Consider the following 22,166-nt stretch of genomic DNA (forward strand, 5'->3'; position numbering starts at 1 on the left):
AACAGCGAGGTGAGCTGACATAATCGAAACTAACGGAACCGGAACTATCAAATAGGTATCATATAATAGAAGAATAACATCCGAAACCAAAAACCAAACACCAAATGAAGTTACCCAAAATAGCTACTAGGATTTTCTGTTATAACACCTATTTTAGATATAATAACAGAGAACTAGAAAACGAGTGACGTCTTCTAAAACCTCAACACACGTGTTTCTTCAGCAAAGATTCGACCCGTGATTTTATTTTATACGGCATTCTGAAGTCGTTTTAGTCCAAGGTCGCGGAGGTATGGATTAAAACTTACTTAATCGGTTCTTAAGTCCAGGTGCGGTTTTGCCTATTCCCTTTTAGCTTCATCGCAAGCTTTACTAGTATATATAGCTGCTAAGAATAATCCACGTTGTAATGAAGCATATAATCCTTAGAAATCTATATTAGTTCATCATCTTCATAACAGCCCATATATTTGGAGGTGCGTCCAGGGATTTGCACTCATTCCACCCGAATGGGAGACGGAAGTATTAATAAAAAGGTCAGTTATCACAACTCTTTATCTATTAGTTACAATATGTTGATTTTAGTTTTTGGTTAGTAGATCTTAAGTTTGAATACAAAAGAGGTGATACAAAATAAATTTGTCTTTGTTCAGTGTAAGAACGAAATGAACAAAGGTCGATTACTTAACCCGACCGGTCAGTACCTCCTGCATTCAGATGCATTTTTGCTAAATATGATTCACGCAAAGGAATGCTTTTCCTTTGAATCACGTCTCACAGCCTCCGGATCATATGGTCATTGTACTAAAAATTATCTGTCTGTATACATTTGAGTAAGTAGGTAGATCTATGTTCTTCTTTTCTTACACCTTACTACGGTCGAGTTATTATTTGAAGGACTTTTCTTTTGCTACTTTACTGGCCTTTTTCTTTGTTGGTTTATCTATTACCTCGTCCTAGTCTGGTAGTTTTATTTAATTTAATTTATGGGCATTGATGCTTGTGCTATCTTGTCAAATTAAAACAATGACGCAAGTATAAATAGCCTATCATCGTTTTTGAAAGCTAGTACCTGAGTTTCAGTTAGTACCCAGAAGATCAGACCACGAACATTATAGCATAGGTACCTCGTTAACTCGTCGTTCGTCGGGGGTTAAAGTACCAACTCGTATTTTAACCCCGACGACGACGACGGGGTGATATAAGTTTGACGTGTCTGTGTGTGTGGTGTGTGTGTGCGTGTGTTTGTCTGTTGCATATTTCCCGAACGGATGGACGTACTCTGATTTTGTTTTTTTATTTTAAAAGGTAAATTAGTACAAATTACTATATAAATTAATTAATTAATTACTTATACAAATTAGCTATATTTGATGAAAATCGGTCCAAGTTGGCCGCTGTCACAAAATGCCAGATTACATATTTTTTCACAAAACCAACAATATGTGTCTCAAATGAAAAAGGGCTTGACTATGACAAATTTGAAATCCAAGATGGCTGTCACAATAAAATGGTTAATCACATTTTTTCACAACTCCCTGAATATAGGTGTCAAATAAAGGGCATGACCAGTACAATAGTGTACACTATATTGAAAGTCGGTTGCTTTTAAATTTCAATGTATAAATTATGTTTTAACCTTATTTAAATTACGACGTGTGTCAATACTCGCGAGATAAACTAATTAACAACTAACGTTATTAGGACATCTTCATGCATAATTGATACGCTACTAGTTACTTCATAGTCTTAAGATCACGTTCATAGAACATGCGTGTCACTAATGCACTAATGTAATATGTATCTAATGTTTTAGTAGTAGTACACAGAATTAGGAACATACGGAAACCGTGTACACGACTAGTATTGTAGCATCAAAAACCACTCCACTTTAGCAGTGTTTCTCGAACCGGCGGTAACTCACTTCATATAGTAGTGCTTAGTCAGTTCTTATATATAGTATTAAGGACTCCGTCAACGTTAAAAATGCTTGTGTAAATTATTGCCCTAAGCAGGTTGGTTCTTTAATAGTTTTAAATGACAATGTGAGATGGTGACAACAAAAAAAAACAACCAGCTAAGTTTGTTGTGGGCTTCTCCAGGGCGTGTTTGGAACCCTAGCTCGTAGCTCTAGTTTTAAGTTGAATTTAGTTATCGCCATCAACTCACTTCTATGTTATATTGTACATGTAATGTAAAATATTTGGCACTTTTGACACTTTTTATGAGTACATATAATGTACGCATTAAAAGTGCCATCTATGTACAATTTTGCAGTTGACAGGAATTATTTTACCTCTAATGTTCTAAACGTTTACCATAAAATGGGAAAATGGGAAAAAGTTTATATGCTGGCAACATTTTACGGGTATGAACTGTGTAGTGAGATGTACGTGGGGCGTATTTACTATTTTTGGACACAATGCACTGCATGCAATAATGGCCGAATGAGGGTTCCGTATGTTCTTAAGTATGTGAAGTACCAGAGCTTTTTGTGACAGAGCTAGTCCGGAGATGTGCATGCTTGTTTTTGCCACCAAATCGAATCATTTCAATAAAGTTTTCATGTATGCAAATTCACCGCAATAACATAGGTTTAACAATAACGTGAATGAAATGTGTGCCATACGCAAACATAATGCATTCATCGCTCGTATCATCTCTGTTTGCCGTTTCCCGATTGCTTATTTTAGCATTTTATCTTCATAATGAAGGTTTACCATACACAGTACAGGTACAAAAACCTTTTTAACCTCCCTGGCGCAATGGTGAGCGCTTTGGTATTATAAGAGGGTTCGGGGCGATTTTGGAATTTAGCGTTCCGGTACGATGTCGTGTTGGAACCGATTAGAGTTATGGAAAAGTGGCATACAGTTAGCCCGTTAACATCTTAGACTGAATCAACACTTGAGGCGGTGAGATTGCACTCAAGGGCTAGCTTGTAGAGGAAGTCCGCCAACCAGCAGCGGAGAAACGTAGTGGGTCAAAGCTTTGACACAGTTAATATATACGCGAAAATATTTAAATGTTAAAGTGTAACGAATTGCGGAGAGATATAAGACAGTCACAGACAGTAAACATTTTTAAAAATAGCTTAAAAGAATTTTACTTATCTAATATGATGTATGTATGTATGTACTTTTATATGTTTGTAAGTGTTTGTTAAGTGTATGTAATTTATGTTATCGTTAGTTATTAACCTGTTGCAATATCCCGTTTTTCCTTACTTCATACTTCCATAAAAGGTTGTCTGGAGGAGATCGCTTAAAGCGATAAGACCGCCTTTACGCATTTTATATATTTTTTTTTTGGTTCTGTTATTTCTTGTTTTCTCTTTATCTATAAGACTTTATTAATATGTATATCTATATATGGCTATGATTCCCTCTCTCGTACGAGAGATGAAGCGTGTGTCCAATTGTGGACCTGTATGTAGGTACCTTGTGGCAAATAATAATATTGGCGTCCGTAAACATATCCGAGTACATACAACTACTTAAAATTGAATTGTTTTTTTCATAAAAATGTAGGTAGATGATGAAATTAATGTGGTGAACCAAGATGTTACAAAGACTACCCACATACTTTAAAAATACCATAGCAAAAAACCCCCGTCTAAACTAAATTTTTAAATGCTTACATAAAATATGGGGTTGTCTGATTTGTTAGATTTAGTGTTAGATTAGTTTAGTTAAAAATTGAGATCCGGAAAGCCGTCACACCTCCATGATTTTAAATGAATTTAATTGTATATGTTCGGTGAATAAAGGAATTACAATTAATTAGGGGTGACGAGTAAAACACGCATTTAAATTAACTCAAATTATAGAATTAAACTGTACAAAGCGTAACCTATGTAAGTCCTAGAACGACTAACCTAAAAACATAATAAGTGGATATACGAATTTGTATTATTGTAAGTTTCGTGAATACTTACTTTTAAAAATAAATAAATCGGATTGAATTGTTTATCTCTTTGTTTACAGTTTATTAAAAAATAATTTAGAATCGAAATATACAACGTGTAAATGAATTCCGAAATAATACTTCACAGGCTCTTGGGGTACATTATGTATTGTCTCTGATACTTATCTGTCAAAACAAAAACCCTATAAGTTTTTGAGTAAACCACTGCCGAAGTGTTAACTAAAATAAATCAGATACAGCCCTAGAATTAAAGCCCACAGAATTAAAATCAAGTGACTTCTGTCGCTTTACTAGGTACGCGTCCTGTAGGGTTGGTACTATGCGCGTGTCGGTATTTTTTCTCAATAGGGTTGTCATAACTAAACACTTAGAATTGTTTGAATTCGTTTGAATGGAAAAATAAATATGCTTCTTTTAATTTAATATTTTTACAGGGTTATTCCTTATGAAATATACTTACCTTATCCTTCCATATTATTTCGTAATTCTGTCACACGTTGTATACACCACAACTACATTATTTTATTACTATTACTATTACTATTTTAATTATTTCTTTTTTTGTTTTGTTTGTAGTTAATTTTAACGTAAAAGGCTTAGTTATAATATTGTACTTATTAAACTAAACTTGGTACATGCAACACGTTAACATAGATGTTAGTTTGTTGTTTGTATGTTAGTTAGTTTAAAGTCAGCACGTTCTTTGAAAGCCCACTGTTGGGCAAATGCCTCGTTTAGTGCTTACGGTCGTCGGAGGTTTCATAATCTATCTCTTTATGCATTATTATTTTAAAATGACAGTTTACTTGACAGACTTTGACAGTTAACATCCAAATTTTTGGTATTTCTGGTTTTGGCAGTGCAGTCGTTGTAAAGGGTTGATGGGTCATCGTGAAATCCGTGAATGGTCAACTTAGATTACCCAATTCCGGCAAACTGAGATCTAACAATTGTGGCCCTACACTGGGAAAACACAAAAATATACAAATTTATTTGCATGACTTCTGACTAATTAAACATAGTACCTATCTCGTAACCAACCTCAGCCTTAGTATTCTAGTATCCTCATGCGTGGCAAAGACCTCCTCTCATAGCAGCAAAGGATTTGTAGCATAGACCCACCACGCAGCAATAATCTAGTAAGGATGAGCGAGACCTACCATAATTAACAATGTTGGACTAAAGGCCTCTACCGACGAGAGGGTTTGCCTACCTCGCTGTGCAGACGATTCGGTGATCGCAGTAAATGGTGGTAGTAGCACAGAGAATGCTGCTGCTTTCCTCCGTTATATTCCCTCATACGACAACCGTGGGAAGAGGAGGTGGTGACAACTGTCCGATTGTATGGGCTGTCACCACACGGCATAGGTATATTGCAAGTTAAACGACTGCATCGTAATTTAAAACGTTTTAGGAAACAATCAGCACAACAACATCCGGTTGGCACCATACATAGCCTTAATCGTTCATTGTATGCTAACTAACTATGTAAACCTTCAACTTACTATTAACTTAACTACCACAATAATAATCTTCATCTTTATAACCGCTTCACTACAGGGTCTCCGCTCAGAATGAGATGAGATGTCAGGATTAGTCTATGGTCCACCACGCTGCTCATGTGCGGATTGACACCTTCACTTTTCTCTCCTTTGAGAACATCATGTAGAAATCGCAGGCATGCGTTTCCTCACAATGTTTTCCTTCACCGTTAAAATAATGTGATATATTTTAAATTATCATACCACATCCCCTGGAAATCGTGAACATTTTCTGACCTAAAATGTTGATAGCTCTTAACAGGCTGACCATTTTCCATGTCTCGTGATTTGTTTCCTATTTTATAGAAACCGACTTTGGCAAGCTTCCTAAGTTAACAATTAACTAACAAAGAACTTTAATATTTTCAGTCAAAGGACAGTTATTATTAAAACAAACAACTGTCATTTTTCCACCCACGTAAATTCAGAATTCTTATCAGAATTTCTGTTAAGCCTCGATGTAAAAGCTGACGCGTTAGGCTTCTTCCAAAGATTTACGATTGTTTTCAAAATTCCTCTTTTCTATGTTCTTGTAAAATAATAAAAGTAATTTTCGAACAAACCTAAGTACGTTAAAGTAGAACGCAAGTAGATTTTGTCGACCCTCCTAGCGCAATATGCTGTGTTCGTATAAGTGGGAAACCCTAGTTCTATCTCCTGAGGGGCAATTTCTAAATTTCCTCTGGTCTGAGCTGGTTAAGCACCATCGAAGTCACGCCACCAAGAAACCGATTCAGGGTATGAATTTATTTTGAATGCCATACCCCTGATAAAAGATTAGCTAGAGACCATAACATGATATCAGTTCAGAGATCAACAGACTGTTGTTATCAAGGGGTAACTTTTAAGTGGAATAAAAAAATGATTTCATTCTACATGCCCTGAGCTCTCTTAAAAATTCCAATACCGCGGATGATGCCATCAAGGCCAGTCAGGATCAACATAATTTATACGCCATTTCTAAAAAATAAACGAGATCCTTTGGCATGCGGTCTGCGGTGCATTGCATTCCAAATCGGATCGTCATAGCCTGTCAAGAAGCTTAGATTCCAAATTCCCTGAATTTACCACAATGTTGTAATAATAATTATTTCAGTTCTGTTTTATTCATATACCCATCGTGATTTATTTTTTTAAGTAGGTATTTAGATAGATAATTAAATCGCCTTAGTTAATTTAACAAACTAATGTTATTAACCGTCTTTGAATCGTTTCCAGATAGCTCTATACAATTTTATATTTAAAATTTAAATCAAATCATTAGGGGCCCACTACAGGGGACGGGTCACCTCTCAGAATAAAAGGTTTAGGCCACCGCCTTTGAGAATGTTATAGAAACTCTCAGGCATCAAGGTTTCCTCACGATGTTTTCTTTCGCCGTTAAAGCAAGGACTATTTTAAAACGTACAAAACCCCAAACTTCGTGCCGAACATTGAACTCGGTACCCCGGAATCTTAACCACTAGTCATAACATATAATATAGAAATGCTATTTAAAAATGTTGATAGAAGTAATGTTCTTTAACTTGTATGACAAATTATATCATTAAACTTCGCAAATTTTATAAAGAATAGCTAAACTAATTGCAAAATAGATTAGGATGGTACCTAATGTCAAAATAATTAAAGTTTTAATGGTTTTCACGAAATATTACAAAAAAGTCAGTCTAAAAATAATAGCTCAAAACTAAAAGCACGTAAGCTCGCGCATGCGTACACCGCCTCCGCTTCCCGCGCTCGCTACCCATTGGCAGAGTGCCAAAACGCGGGAAAACTCGGACAAGCCCGTTTCCTATTGGCCAGCACTACTGAAACCGAGCACCGCGATATTTAAAAATAGAAACAGGGCCGCGATTACAAAATGCAGATGTCTAACGCTAAGAGCGTTTTAAGGTTTAAAAAAGTAGATTAAAAATGCATTTTAATTAGATAAAAATACTGATCGATTCATTCTAATAATTCGGTAACGAATCACATTATTCTTTGTATGGGTATATAAGTTTAAAAAGAGTAATTAAAACATCATTGATTTTGAATGAAAAAATAAGGAATTCTAGTTCTTAGCCAAACTTAGAAAGGCATAAACAACTTATATCTGTATGTACTATGGTACAAACTTTTTTTTTTCATTGAAAAGTTTACTTCTGAAAAAATCTTCAGGTGTTTTATTTGTCGGGCTTAAAATTACGATAACCAAAAAATTTTTGACCAGGCTTTTTGATTGCACGAGGTACTTTTTGGTAGACAGGACAGTTATAAAGGACGCACTGGACTTACCGGAATGCACCTTGAAAAACACTTATCACTTAACACTAGCACTAGAGCGTTGGTACTTACATGTCGAGTCGACGCGAGCTGTGGTGCGACTGGCGAGTGGCGCGGCGGGTCCCTCGGTGTCGCCTTACGGCCACGTAAGGAGATGAGGCCGGAACCCCGCTCCGAGAATATAGCTCGCGTCAGGGAGAAGGCTTCGAAATATTCATTTTTAGGGTTCCGTAGCCGAAGGGTGCCAACGGTACCCAACTAATTATCGGTCTATCATCATCTCATGAAAAGCACCAAACAAATTAATTATTATGTGTTTACACTTTATGCAGATTTTCTTTACTTTTTTTGTTCAAAATAACAAATGCTAATAATACACAAGTAAACACAAATACTAATAATTAAGGCTTACTCATTTTGTCTCAAAACTTTATGGTTTATGTTTAATGAGTAAGAAAGATAGACAACATTTATTTTTAGAAAATAAAATCCTATCAAAATAAGTAGAGAGCTTCGAGTCTTTTTGCCCATTGTATTTATAACAAAAAATCTTCTTTGTTTGTCTTAATTCTTTATTGCACAATCTAGAATAAACTACAGGGGTACCTAAATGCCACGAGGCATTTTCTTCCAGTTTACTTGGAAAAAAATATAACACAAGTTCAAAGTATAAACTTCGCTATAATAACTAAAACATAAGCTTACAGGATTACTTAAAGGATAAAAAAGCTTGGGTGTGAATTGCTCTAACTTCATAGCTAAATAATGATTTACTGTGTGATGGTGATAACAAAAAAAAAATATTCGGCTAAGTTTTTTTGTTGGCTCTTAAGACTTAGACCATGGAACTCTTGGAACACTCGTAGCTTTAGGTTAAATTTGGCAAACGAAGGTATCACCATTAACTCACAATTATGTAAACATATATGTATGAACGCTTCATAAGTGCCTCTGATAGGCCTACATTAATAAAGAATATTTCCTAGTACATGAAAAATCTTATTTCAGTATTCTTTGCTCGATCTTAATTGCTCGTGTACCTACATGTAATGTTTTGTTTCATATCGCAACCCTGTACGGAACCCTTCATGTGCAAGTTCAACACGCACTTAACAATAAAATGCATTAATAAATCATTTATACAGTTACTATTGAACTCAGCGCGTTACCTTGATGTTCGAAATAAAAAAAATACATCCATCGTAATGGATACTCTTAAGACGTTATATAATATATTAGTATAGTTTTTCTTGATATTTATATATATAAGTATTTATTTATTTCAAGTATTATAATAGTATTAGTAAGAAATGAGTTAAAGTAAACATTATCAGCGCACAGCTGAGCTCTCATATGATAAAGATATTATAAGCTTAGGTACAAGCAATCAGGGTGTACATTACCAAAAGCAGTATTGTTTTAAAAAACTATTTGACATTTTACTTTAGTCTTAAAAATTTGGATTATAATTCTAAAACGTCCAAAATATTCATATAATAGTGCTTTACATCACAATTTGTTCGTAGACCGTTTTATCTGTTACGGTTTTTATAAAGTGAAATTGTTTTCCTTGCATTCTCTTCGTGCTAAAATACCATGCTTCGTGCTTCGTGTTACCATGTTCGCTGTTACTTTATTTATTTTTTTAATTTTCAGGGTGAAGGTTGCGCTATAAAAGCGAATTTAAATAAATACAATCTATGTAAATCTAGTTGGTCGAGTGCCCTGGGTTAAATTCGCGGTTCGGGCCAAAAAATTCATTGGCTTTGTCTGAAAGAGGCTCAGTATCGTCCCGTATAAGTGCTGTCTAACCCCATGCTTAACGGAGGGTTCGTTAAGCCCTCAGGTTACCGAACCATTCAAGCCCGCCTTCCCGCCTAGCAATACAATTGTCTTCTAAGTCCTGTGAGGGGTCTATGTCGAGCAGTACTACATTATTAGGCTGAGGGTGTATGAAACTTTCGTGAGTACTTTGCGTGTATTTCTACGGATCACGGAATCTTATGCCTTAGGTTCGTGTCGCAGGTTAGGTTGCGTCACAAATTGGCTGACTACCCCAAATGGGCAGAGCCACGCAAGCTACTCGTAGCTATGGTTGGGCAAGACCTCTCGCTACCAGCCCTTGTTAGGGCCATGGTAGGAAGTGACTCCTTCTGCACGTGATTGGGAAACAGCGGTCTCCTTCTGCGAGGATGTGCTGGGGAGGAGGCCGAGCAGTATAGAGAGCACGAAGTAGTAATTTAATCCAGAAAAATCTAATACAGAAGAGTTGTTCGCAGACAGCTGTCGCAAAACGGACGTTTGCCCCCTTGAGAAGGACCTCCGGGCGATGGATGCGGGGATTCTGTCGCCTGTCGAAATTCTTCCAATTGAAAAGCACACCCCGTGTTCCCGGTGTACCTTCGTTGGTGTTTATGTAGTCTTGGAGGTGAGTCTGCCTCGATGGGCGCCGCTGGCTGGGATGGGGTTGTGTGCAAAGCGTTCTCGTGTCCCAGTCACCAGGATACGAGTTTGGTGAGGTGAAGTGTTATCTATGAGGATTTTCCAACCAAAAAAAATGCTTTGAGGCGAAAGCGTTCCCGTGACCCAGTCACCAGGCGACTCGTTGGAACACCGTGGGGTTTTAGTCGGAAGTAGTCCGATATAACCACTGCACTGTACCTACCTCACTGCAATAAAGTAAGCGGAGCTTGTGTTATGGGTACTAAGAACAAAAAAAATGTTAGGTAAAATTACGTGACGGGGTAGCAGTTCCGAAGTTCAGAAGTTGACGTTGTACAATCCCGTGCCTCGATGAGCAAGTAAAACCTTCGATCCGATTATAAACTTAATAATAATCGACCAAGTTCACCAAACTTCACTCTGCCTGAAGTTGAGTTGAGTTGAGTTTAAGTTCTCTAATGCTACCTCACAAGAGACAATCAGTGGGACTTTACAAAGGTGATAAAAAAACTGCGATCGACGAAACAGACAAACAAAAATAATGAGGCTTTTGTAGTCGATATTTGACATAATCTGTATAAGCCTGAACCTACCCGCTACCCGCCGTAAGTAATAAATAATACTACGCCGTAAATAATAATAATAATAAAGACCTAATTACGCAAGAAAGATTGAAAAAAAATTACCATTAATTTTAATACTCTAATTAGGTACGTGACTTAGTCCAAACCGTATTAACAAGTAACTTAATGACGTAAATAAGTGGAAAATAAACGAGTAACACGTAAATTTCGACAGAACACCGCACGGCTGATAAGATGATTCACCAGACGGGCAAAGTAAATAGTTGACCCAGATGTAACTTTTAAGGCGCCGTGTTTAACCTTGCCTACCGCTGATGTGGTGTTGCCAGTTTAGGGTCCTGCTGCAAGTCAGCTACTACAGTTTCTCTCAGTGGTCGATGGATGAGAATCATCATCATCATCATCTCAATCAATTGACGTCCACTGCTGGACATAGGTCTTTTGTAGGGAGTTCCAAAATGCACGGTCCTGGGCCATTTGCCTCCAACGGCTCCCAGCTACTCCATCGGTTTTCCGAGCTATGTGAGAATAGTACGAGAGAAAAGAGCTACAGGAGTAAAGTTAATAAAACTATTTATAAAGTTACTAGCTGACCCCAGCGCCATCTGTCGGCCTAATTTCTGAATCTAAACCATCCAGGGTGCCACCCAAACGCATACCGAAAACTTCATTCAAATCGGTCCAGCCGTCTAGGAGGAGTTCAGTGACATACACACGCACACAAGAAATAGAAGATAATACTTCATTTGGCGCGTTAGGGAAAAATTATGAGAGTAAATTTTTACCGACACCCTGAAGTTAGCTATTATTTGACAGTGTACACTTTCAATTGTCAAAGTCTGTATGTGTCTGTAATGAGTCTAATGGTATTCCAATTTAGAGATAAAATTTTTGAAATTTTTCTTTTTTTTTTACGGCAAAGGATATAACTTCTAACGCGTATACATAAGTACACACTTTTTATTATTTTTATAAAATGATTAACTAACTAATTACTAATTTTTGCTGAATTGATGCACGATGTGAAAAAAGGTACCGTAGACACTTAATCTGTATTATATGGGACGAGTGAGTCGTTAGCATGTCCAATTTGTGTTAAGCTTAATTCTCCCTAAAAATGGGCTCTAAATAATAACAAACACGCAGCAACACTGGCGTAAAGTCAGCCTTTGAATTAAACGGCGGTTAACGAAGACAATTAGGTGAGGCCGTTATGATTACAGAAGCCTTAAATGGCTTTTATGGTGTTTGATTGATACGATCTGACGCCAACGAGCGTTTAATTCAAGGTGCAATAAAATAGAGACATATTGTAAAGCCTGAGCGGATTATAAAAAGTACATTAATGTAGGTAAGTATCTACTGCTTTTATTAAACGCCTTCAACAAATACAGAAAGTAATTCTTTTAACCATACTAGTAGCATATTGAAGTCAGTTTTAACCTTTTAAGTATTTAATAGTGTTTGAAATTTACATGATTTTTAGCCGAATCCCAAACCATAGGTATATTCGGCTCTACTTTCAGTTTTAGGCAAAACTGTAACCGAATATGCATCCTCGCTTGTATAATTTCGGGCCAAACCATATCCGAACAGACTAAATTTTAAAATTACTTTATTTCTAATATACTTAGGTATCCTGAAATCTAATATTTGTCCTAGCTTTTTTACAGATTTCTCAATTTAAATTTATGATGCAATAGGAGCTACAATTCTTTAAATTTTTAAGCCTAAGGTCATAATAACAACAATCAATGTATGCGTTCTGGACATTAATTAATGAGCATTCCATAACTACGGCGAATCTGAAGATAATTTTTAGCCAAAACCTGTCGAAACTGTAATTGCGAATGGTTGCTAATAGCCAAGTTGCACCAATTCTATATTTCGAGAAACAAATATTATTAACAATTCTTCCGCTTGATTTCAATCGCAGAAGATGTCGGCCCAGTTCTCACAGTATTATAACAAGTGATACACACAGATAGATGTACTGAATGTTTATGCAATCGCACCATAAAAGAGATAATGGGAAAAATATTTTTTATACTTATCTTTATTTGTCTCGTTATAATTATATTTAATAAATTAAACTGAAAAATTTACGCAAAGAAAATTTTTCCCCGATTATATCTATTGACACAGCCAAAGTACTGCAACCTTTGCGTCTTAGCTCGAGGAGTGGATAAAAATAGTGGGATAAGATAAACATTTCGTCCTTTTCCCCAGCACAGCAGCATGGGCAGGAGACCATTATCTCCCCGGGGAAAGGATAAAAATTTATCTTCTCCTTTATCTGAGACCACTGGCGCACAAGTGGAAATAATATCACAATAATAATATAATAGTAAACGGGGATAAACTTCTCCTAGTCCATGTTCACGTACTTTTGCTGTATATAATCGGGGGATATATTTTATATCTCCGACCTGTGCTAGCCCTGCTAGAGGAAAATGTCTCCTGTCGTGAGGAGAAGAAATAGCGCAAGCGTCTTGGAGCCTTGGTTGACCATTTGGATGGCGTATAATCGCTCTAAATATTTTTATATTACTTAATAATACATTCCGTAATTATTAATATACTTACTTAAAGTTAGCTGTAATAAAGCTACCTGTCGCCATGTATCGAAGAGCATTTTCCATACCGAAGTGGATTTTCCCAAAATCCTTTGTCTCTTATTTCAGCTCGATAAGTCTAGACGTTTGGAGTCTGCGGGTTCATCGGCAGGTTACGGCCGAAGAACCTACCTTCTAAAGGTAGACAACCTTTAGAAGGTAGGTAACACACCATTGTTATGATTGATTTAATGGTTAATACACCTAAAACAGTTTTTAACAGTTCACAGCTGAACTGTAGGCCTTTCTCAACGGAAGGGTTAGGCAATAGATGGTAGTGATAATAACTAGTAACTCCATTAGCACTTACATAATTTGATAGTTTCACGACCTCCGTTTTAAGGAGGAGGTCCCGGGATCGATCCCCGACAGGGGCAATTGGGGAATTTATAGCATATACATTTAGACAAAGACTTACGATGTCGCGTAGGAACCTATTATGGGTATTTGAGCACAGCCAATGTTCTCGACATTATATCAGTGTGTATTTTGCTGTAGGTAGTTAGCTAAATACGGGTGCATTTTCGCTACACTTCAGTCTTGTATTAAGTCTCCGACGATGCAAAGATACGCTGGGAATAACGACTAAGACATCCGAATGTCCCAAACTATATAATTTTTCAGACGCACTCACAAACACACAGTGAGTCGGTAAGAATATTATAATGAGTCAGACTAACAGGACTTCTACCAAGAATTCTTGATTACATGCTTAAGGTAACGTGCGACATGCAAGTAAGATCAGAAAACACTTGAAAAATATGATTCACGTTTGATTAAATTAAACAATGAGTTCTCTCATCTGCGGCACTTCCTTATAAGGACACCGAAATAACCTTATTAGATGTGCTTAAAAAAGTTATTTGGAGTTTGAGGCTATGAATTCATTGTTACCATAATAATTTATATATTTTTTTTGATGAATGCAAATTGAATTGTTAAGAGTATTTTTATCTTCTCATTGTGGGAGGAGACCCGTGCCCTGAAGTGGGCCGGTAATGGGTCGGTATGATGATGATAGTACGAGTATAAGTAGGTACATATTATACAACCAAAAAGATATATTATTTTATCTATAACAATATAATATATAGTATATACTTAGATGGCGATGTGTGCGTTGTCGTAGTATGTAGTAATATACTTACTACGACAACGCACACATCGCCATCTAGCTCCTAAGTAAGCGTAGCTTGTGTTATGGGTACTAAGATGACTGATGAATATTTTGATGAATAACTAGCGTACCCAGCCCGCTTTGCCGGCCTAGATTTTGCTTTATTTTATTTAAACAATAAACTTACATCATTAAATTTTTAATTTAAGTCTCATAATATATTAAATCATTTATTTCTCTCCATATTCATTCTCTTCTATTCTCTTTGAGCGGGTGATGATCATTATCTACACCCATGTACACCCAACAATAGAATATCATCATAGTAAATAAAAGCTGTATTTGACAGTTCAAAAATAGGAGTTGTCCGATCGTCACCAAACTTTACAGGATTACTAGCCAGGTCAATCCGGAAATACCCTGAAATTTTCATTGAAATCGGTCCAGCCGTTTCGGAGCCTATACGGAACATACCCACACACTTTCTCTTTTATATATATAGATATACATGAATTAGAATATACATATAAAGACCCAGACACTGAAAACCATTCATGCTCATCACACAATTATTTTCCAGTTCTGGGAATCGATTATCTGCCATGATGACTGCAGTCGATGATGATCACAGCATGTGAAGCTTACGTTCAATGGATGTTTGTTCATTGTAGTTGCACATCGAATAGGTATTCAACATAAATACACCCAGATTGTTATGACGACCCGGGCTATTCCTGTCTCCAGCGCTCACTGAAATAACGCGGGATGACGTACCGGCTCACGAACATTGTAGAAGATATCTCTACCAAACTCTCCATCTACAAATAATATGATCTAAGATACCTTTAGCTTTTCTATTTTAATAAAATTATGGGATATAGTTTGTAGGTGTTATAGTTTGTATATATAACTTGTAATAAATTAAGATTTTTTCTTTAGTGGTTACCTATTGTCGACGGCACGGTGATTTACGATAAAATTCGTAAGAATGTATGATTACAAAATAATAATATTATGATGATTCGTAAAATTTCAATAGATAAATAAAATGATAAAGCAGGAACGTACAACGGAAGGTTCCGGCCGACCAAGTACGGAGACAAGCCCAGAGAAAGAAGAAGAAAATGATAAAATTTGTTTATGTTCATACTATTTCTGATAATTCTCGTTTATCAGAAATAGAGGTACTACGAAGACGAGAAGCTATAGCTATTTAACCTAACCTAAGGAACTTAAGCGCAGAAGAAAGCGTAAAAATCGTCAAATTCCTGATTCATTTAATCTTAGATGTTTTTGATCTTTTTGACTTGCCACGTCCGAAGCCTCCCACCAGACCATACCAGACCAGAGGAAATTCAAATATTATCAATTCCCAAATTGCCCCTGCTGGGAATCAAACCAGGGACCCCCTACCGCTGCGCCAGGTAGGTCATCAATCATAATGTTAAAACACATTGCATACAAATAAAACTGGGCAGCAGAAAATGTTCGATTACCTTGGCAAATGCGCTCGTTACAGTTCATTAAGAATACGGCCAAGTTTGACTTAGCACTAGAGTCTAGATAGGCAAGGAAAACCTATCTGGTTCGTGACTCAGATCACAACATCGTTCACACATGTTTCACACGCTCATTCAAACGTTATTCTTTATTGTAAGGTAAACCAGAACCCAGTAATAAAGAGCTTTGTATAAATTTTACTATGAAATGAGCTTTGTTAAATCTATTAGTTTCTTCACTTCAAAATTCAAATCGGTTCATCCGTTGGGGAGCTACGATGCCACGACAAGATACACACTCACGCACACACACACACACACACACACACACACACACACACACACACAGTAAACAACAACACTTACAACACCCCGTCATTTTGCGTTGGGGAGTTAAAAAGTACTTTTTTATTCCACTACAAGTTAGCCCTTGACTGCAATCTCACCTGGTGGTAGTTGATGATGCAGTCTAAGGTAGCGGGCTAACCTGTTAGGGAGTATGGTAGTCATACCCCTAATCGGTTTCTACGCGACATTGCACCGGAACACTAAATCGCTTAGCGGCACGTCTTTGTCGGTAGGGTGGTAATTAGCCACGGCCGAAGCCCCTCACCAGGCCTGACCAGAGAAAATTCAGAAATTATAAATTGCCCCTGCCGGAAATCGAACCCGGGACCTCCTGCTTAAATTCACAGCGCTCACCGTTCAAAAAATTCAAAAATTCAAAATTCATTTATTTATGATCAGATTACATTGGATCAATAACAAAAGAGACGATGGCGTCAGGAAAAGTTTAAAACTGCGTTCCAGCCGCCACGCCCACCTCCGAAACTAAAGCTATGATTATATTATGTTCCAAACCAAGTTGTTGTATGAATAAAGTATACAGTTAGCCAGGGAGGTCGTCAAAAATCACAGCCCCCTCTGTGGTGTACAATAAAAGTGTACTCATTCATTCATTCATAACTCCGAATAGTTAGAAATGCGTGCCAGGGATCGAACTCGGTCCCCCCGATAGGCAAGCCATAACTCTACCCACTACCTACGGCCACAACAAAGCTATCACTGCTTGCAGTTTAATAGAGATCATAACATCACCCATTATCGGCCCACTACAGAACTCGGGTCTCCTCCGATAATGAGAAGGGGTTACTGATTAAGTGTTCCTTAATAATACAGATAATAAGCTTTTTATACGATATACGATGCGCGCGCACACCGACACCTGAATTCTACATCGTAAAGTTAGTTCTAGGTGCAATAACTGGTGACATAAATCGATAACTATGTTCAAGTTGTATATTCTAGTATTTTTTTTATAATTTCGACTCTCCTCGAGTTAATAGTATTTTTTCAAAAATGTTGTTGACCTAGCCCCGAAAACTCGTTTGTCTGAAATGTCAGAACTCCCCGAGTTAAAGTAGGGCACTACTAAAAAAGAATGTTTATAAAAACATGAAATCTCGCACGCGCATAAAGCTATTATACATTCCGACTATAAATTCTGTTAAAAATATCATTTAATAAATGCAGTAAGTGCCAATTTACCTACTTGCTTGATTCTTAATTAATATCGTATAATAATTATTGCTAACATAACTAATAAAGTATACGTCGATAATAAGATATTGCTGTCAATAATAAATATTCTAAAGATACTGGGGTTCTCAAACAAGCGTGTAAATAAATGTGCAGCGGTCCTTTATGAAAATATATATTTTGTCCCCGGTGGTTGTTTGGGATAACGGAGATCTGGCAGCAGCGTCCTCTATGCTCCTACTACCAATATCTATACTTATAATAAAACTGTAACTGGAAGATTTCAGTACATTTAATATATTTTGAAAATTTTGACCGGGGGATGCTTTATAATCGATACTGGGTCCAAAACAGATTTTTATTTAATTTTTGTCTGTCTGTCTTAATAAGATTGATTATGGTTGTTTAGGGACCTATTCTACAAGAACGCGGAAAACGGCATAGTTTCCCCGGGCTAAAAACTATCCTGTCTTTTTCAACAACATCTATTTTTTATCTCGCGACATTTTCCGTCCGCCACGCTGGCCATGTGAGGAATGGTTGACTTCACTTCGAACGTATGGGAGACTCTCAGGCATGCAGAGAACCTATAACTTTCAAGATGTTATCCTAATCACCGCTAAAATAAATAATGTTTTAATGATTTAAATTGAAAAAAAAACGCATATAACTCCGAAAAGTTATAGGCGCGTTTCGGGATTCGAACTCGGTTCCCCTGTAAGAAAACCGGCTAGGCTATAGGCTACGTTTTAAATTATTCATTCATTCACTACAAACAAGATAATAATTAATAGGGTAAAAATGCCTATTGCCGACTTCCAATATAGTGTTCATTATTCTTCAAGCTCTCTGAGGGAATTGTGTAAAAAAATCTAATCCACCATTTCGTGGCGGCGGCCATCTTGGACGTTATATGGTTAAACATAACTAAGAGCACTCCCGTCTAATTCATCGCACAAAAAAAACAAAATCCATATCGGTTCATCCGTTTGGGAAATAGATCCCACAGACAGATATCTACACACACGCACACAGACACGTCTTAAAACGCCTCACCGTTTTTGCGTCGAGTAAAAAAGGAAACTGTTAAACTGGGTTTCTATAGATTGAGGAAATATTTATTAAAAATGAAGTTTGACAACCACTGTCGCAGATCCCAGATGTTCATAACCCGTAAGTGGTAGGTAAGTTGGTCGGTCAGTAATGTCGTAATAACATTGTCGCGCGCCGGAAAGGCGCGGCGGCGACCTTGCTGACTCCAGTCCTTTAAAGGCAGTCGCAGGCCCTGGTACTGAACAATTGGCCCAGAACAAAACAATTCTTTTACTTACATTAAAGGAACAACATACCTAGGTACTATATACCCACATAAGGAAACTTGAATCATCAAGATTAACATAAACATAAGCTTAGTTAATTCTCTATAATCTGCGACAATCGGATAAATCTGTGTAGTGTACCTATTTATTTATTCATGCTAAATAGTACATTCCGCCACTAAGATTTTCCGGATATAAGTACAGCTAGAGTTGCCAGGTCGCCAAACCCAATAGACCATATAGTTTGGCCAGACATTTGGGTAAAAAGGCCGAACTCCATACATTATTGAGGATTTTGTCTCAATATTTAAAGGTGCGACAAAAAATAATTGTAAAATCAAGTTTTTTACTACTAAACTAATTGTACTCTCTTGATATGTATTTATATCTCTGTAACTACTTTTTTTCTTTGGTGTACAATAAATAAAAGTGTATTCATTCATTTTTTTGTTTGATATCTACCAGTCACCGTCGAATCACCTGCGCTCGACACGCTTGGGCCTTGCTCGTTTGTGAGCCAGACACCGTTTGTTTTGGCCAGACATGCAATAAAAAAATCTATGTCCGGTGCCCAGTTGGGGAAGCCCTATTCCATACTGTAGAAAAATCAATAACATTTTAGAATCCAATGAACAAAATGTTGTTTTTTTAAGTGGGTAATCTTTACATATTTGTAAAATGTACACCATGTGCGCCTCGAGGAAACTTCAGACTAGATTAGAGAGTAAGGTGAGTCAGGGTCGGTGGGCTTAAAGTTGGGCATATCCAAGGTAGATACGTAACAAAAATCATAAGCGTCAGCTCGGGACACAAATATCAACTTCGATGGATCTTATTCGGGCGCTGCTAGTACCAGTTGGCCGCTTTAGATTCTGTTGATTCCTTAGCCAGGAAACTGATAACGAAAATTCTGCAATTCTGGCAAGACTCCAAAGTCTATCATCGTCGTAAGGTAACCCAGTTTGTCAGTGTTTAGTATTTTGTTTTTATTTTTGTAAGGGTTTTTTTATTACCCTACAAGTTAGCCCTTGACAGTAATCTCAATTGGTGATAAGTGATGCAGTCTAAGCAGTGGCGTGCATAGAGGGTATGCACAGGGTATGCAGATGATAAAATATGATGAAAATATTCAGTACGAGCAATAGATACTTAAGGGTAGGCTTTTTATAAGTTAAACAATGACTATCCTTAAGTTTTTTATGACTCGTACTGGAGATTTTCTTCGTTTTATAACATCTGCATACTCTGTGCATACCCTCTATGCACGCCGCTGAGTCTAAGATAAATAAATAAATACTACGACAGTACACACATCACCATCTAGCTCCTAAGTAGCTAGATAACTGATGAATATATTTGTGAATAGAATACACGTAAATACTTATATTATACAGATAAACACCGAGAAACTGAAAAACATTCATGTTTATCACACAAACATTTTTCCAGTTGTAGGATCGAACCCACGGCCTTGGATGCAGAAAGTAGGGTCGCTGCCCACTGCGCCAACCGGCTGTCTGAAGATGGTAGCGGGTTAACTTTTTAGGGAGTATGGCAGTTATATTTATGCTAAGTGTGCTCAGAAACGTCTTTATTAGATCAACTCAAGACACCTGGCAAGTTATCTTCTTCTAGGCAACCTATTAAGGCCTATATCTATATACTTTCTTACACTTACGTGCCTTTCTTTTCGCTGGCTTTAGGTAGCTACCTATATAGGTAATTTACAAAATAGCCCTTTAAAAGAAAGCTTTCAATGATTTTCAGCGTTCATTCTCCAACGTTGGTTTATAAAAAGCTTTTCTAAGGGCCCGGGATGGACCTAGGATCCAGCATTCCGCAACTCAGTTCAAAAAGCTTTTTCTGCTTTTATGCATCCGCCTAAAATTCGTAGATTACCTACCTTCTATGTAACATCGTTTTTATCATAGGTATTACCTACTTATAGATACCATATGGCAGGCGACCTTGTTTCTATAGCCAGTTAGTTAGGAACAGTTGTTCAAACGCTGTGTTAGGGGTTAGGAAATAATATAGATAATAAATGGGAGAATATACCTGCGTATCATCAACAGACAACGTATTGTGTGTCCAATTTGCTTGGTTTGTTATATTTCACACAATCCCTTGGGTACGTATTTGATCAGGTAGAATTCATCATATCAACCCATTACCTACTGAGAAGAGGTTAAGCTTTTAGTCCACCAAGCTGGCCCAGTCCGGATTGGTGGACTCCCGACACCTTTGAGAACATTATGGAGAACTCTCAGGCATGCAGGTTTCCTCACGATGTTTCCTTCACCGTTGAAGCAAGTGATATTTTAACTTAGAAAAGTGTGTTGGGATTCCAACTTGGTCCCCCCGAAAGTGTGAATTCCTACATACTGAGCTATCAACGCTTTCTTATTGGGTACCTATATGAATTATAACTATAAGGTATATAATGAAGACGGACTAAGAAGATAATTTAAAGAGAGAGAGATCTGTTCACTACTTTATATGTCCAGTGGACTTACGAGATTTGTGAGGAGTTCAAAAATTCACGGTCTTTTCACGCACCTCCAGCGGGTTTCTCTGACACGTTTTATGTCGTCTGCCCACCTAGTAGGAGTCTAGAATTGATCTAAACTGTGGGAAGGATGCAACAACCGGATATTTTCTTTCTTAGAATGATAGGGATGATTGTGGGTGAACATAACATGATATATCTAGTTAAGCTTTTTTCAATCTCTGATCCAAGCGAAGATCAGATGGGCTGACAGGCATGGCTGAACTACAAGATCTTGTTCGTAATAAAAAAAACGGGCATGTGAGAGGGTTAGGAATTTGGTGGAAAAAGAACTAAATGGGAACATAAAAGCTACAGAAACTGTACAGATGCGCCTGCGTCATCAAAATACGCGTTACTGATTGGGCAAGCTATACGTTGCAGGTGACGCAAATGTTGGTCTAATTTTACTTTTTAAATGCCTGTCTCTGCTTTTAACTGCCTCGTTGCTCTAGTTGTTAGTATGTTCAACTCAGGATTACGAGGCCCGGTGTTCGAGTTCCGGGTGGAACAACATTATATAAGGTATTGTGTATTTTCTATTAAAGAATTTTCGATAAGTGTCCGGAGTTGGGAAGTTGGCGCTGCCAGCCCCCGTGTCTCAGAGAGCACGTAGAGCCGTCGGTCCTGGTTATTTTCACTTAATTGTGGTAATAGTCGTTGAAACCCATCAACTAGCCTTCGTGGTGGGTCTATGCTCTAAAACAGTCTCTCCACTGAGAGACGAGCCCTGTGCCCAGAAGTGGGACGCTAATAGGTTGCAGATGATC

At 37.3% G+C, this 22,166-nt stretch overlaps 1 protein-coding gene across 7 annotated transcripts in view; it reads right to left on the minus strand.

The window, feature by feature from the left end:
* Window positions 1–7,911, minus strand: part of LOC120632546 (tropomyosin-2) — a 37,980-nt gene extending 30,069 nt beyond the window's left edge. For 4 of the 7 annotated variants that reach the window (XM_039902398.1, XM_039902402.1, XM_039902400.1 and 1 more), the window contains exon 1: window positions 7,806–7,911. The gene's annotated coding sequence lies outside the window, so the exon portion shown is untranslated. The remainder of the gene's footprint in view (window positions 1–7,805) is intronic. The other 3 variants (XM_039902397.1, XM_039902399.1, XM_039902396.1) reach the window with 2 other exon arrangements.
* Between the last annotated feature and the right edge of the window lie 14,255 nt (window positions 7,912–22,166).

Source organism: Pararge aegeria, chromosome 20 (assembly GCF_905163445.1).
Source record: "Pararge aegeria chromosome 20, ilParAegt1.1, whole genome shotgun sequence".
In the NCBI taxonomy this organism is placed as follows: domain Eukaryota; kingdom Metazoa; phylum Arthropoda; class Insecta; order Lepidoptera; family Nymphalidae; genus Pararge; species Pararge aegeria.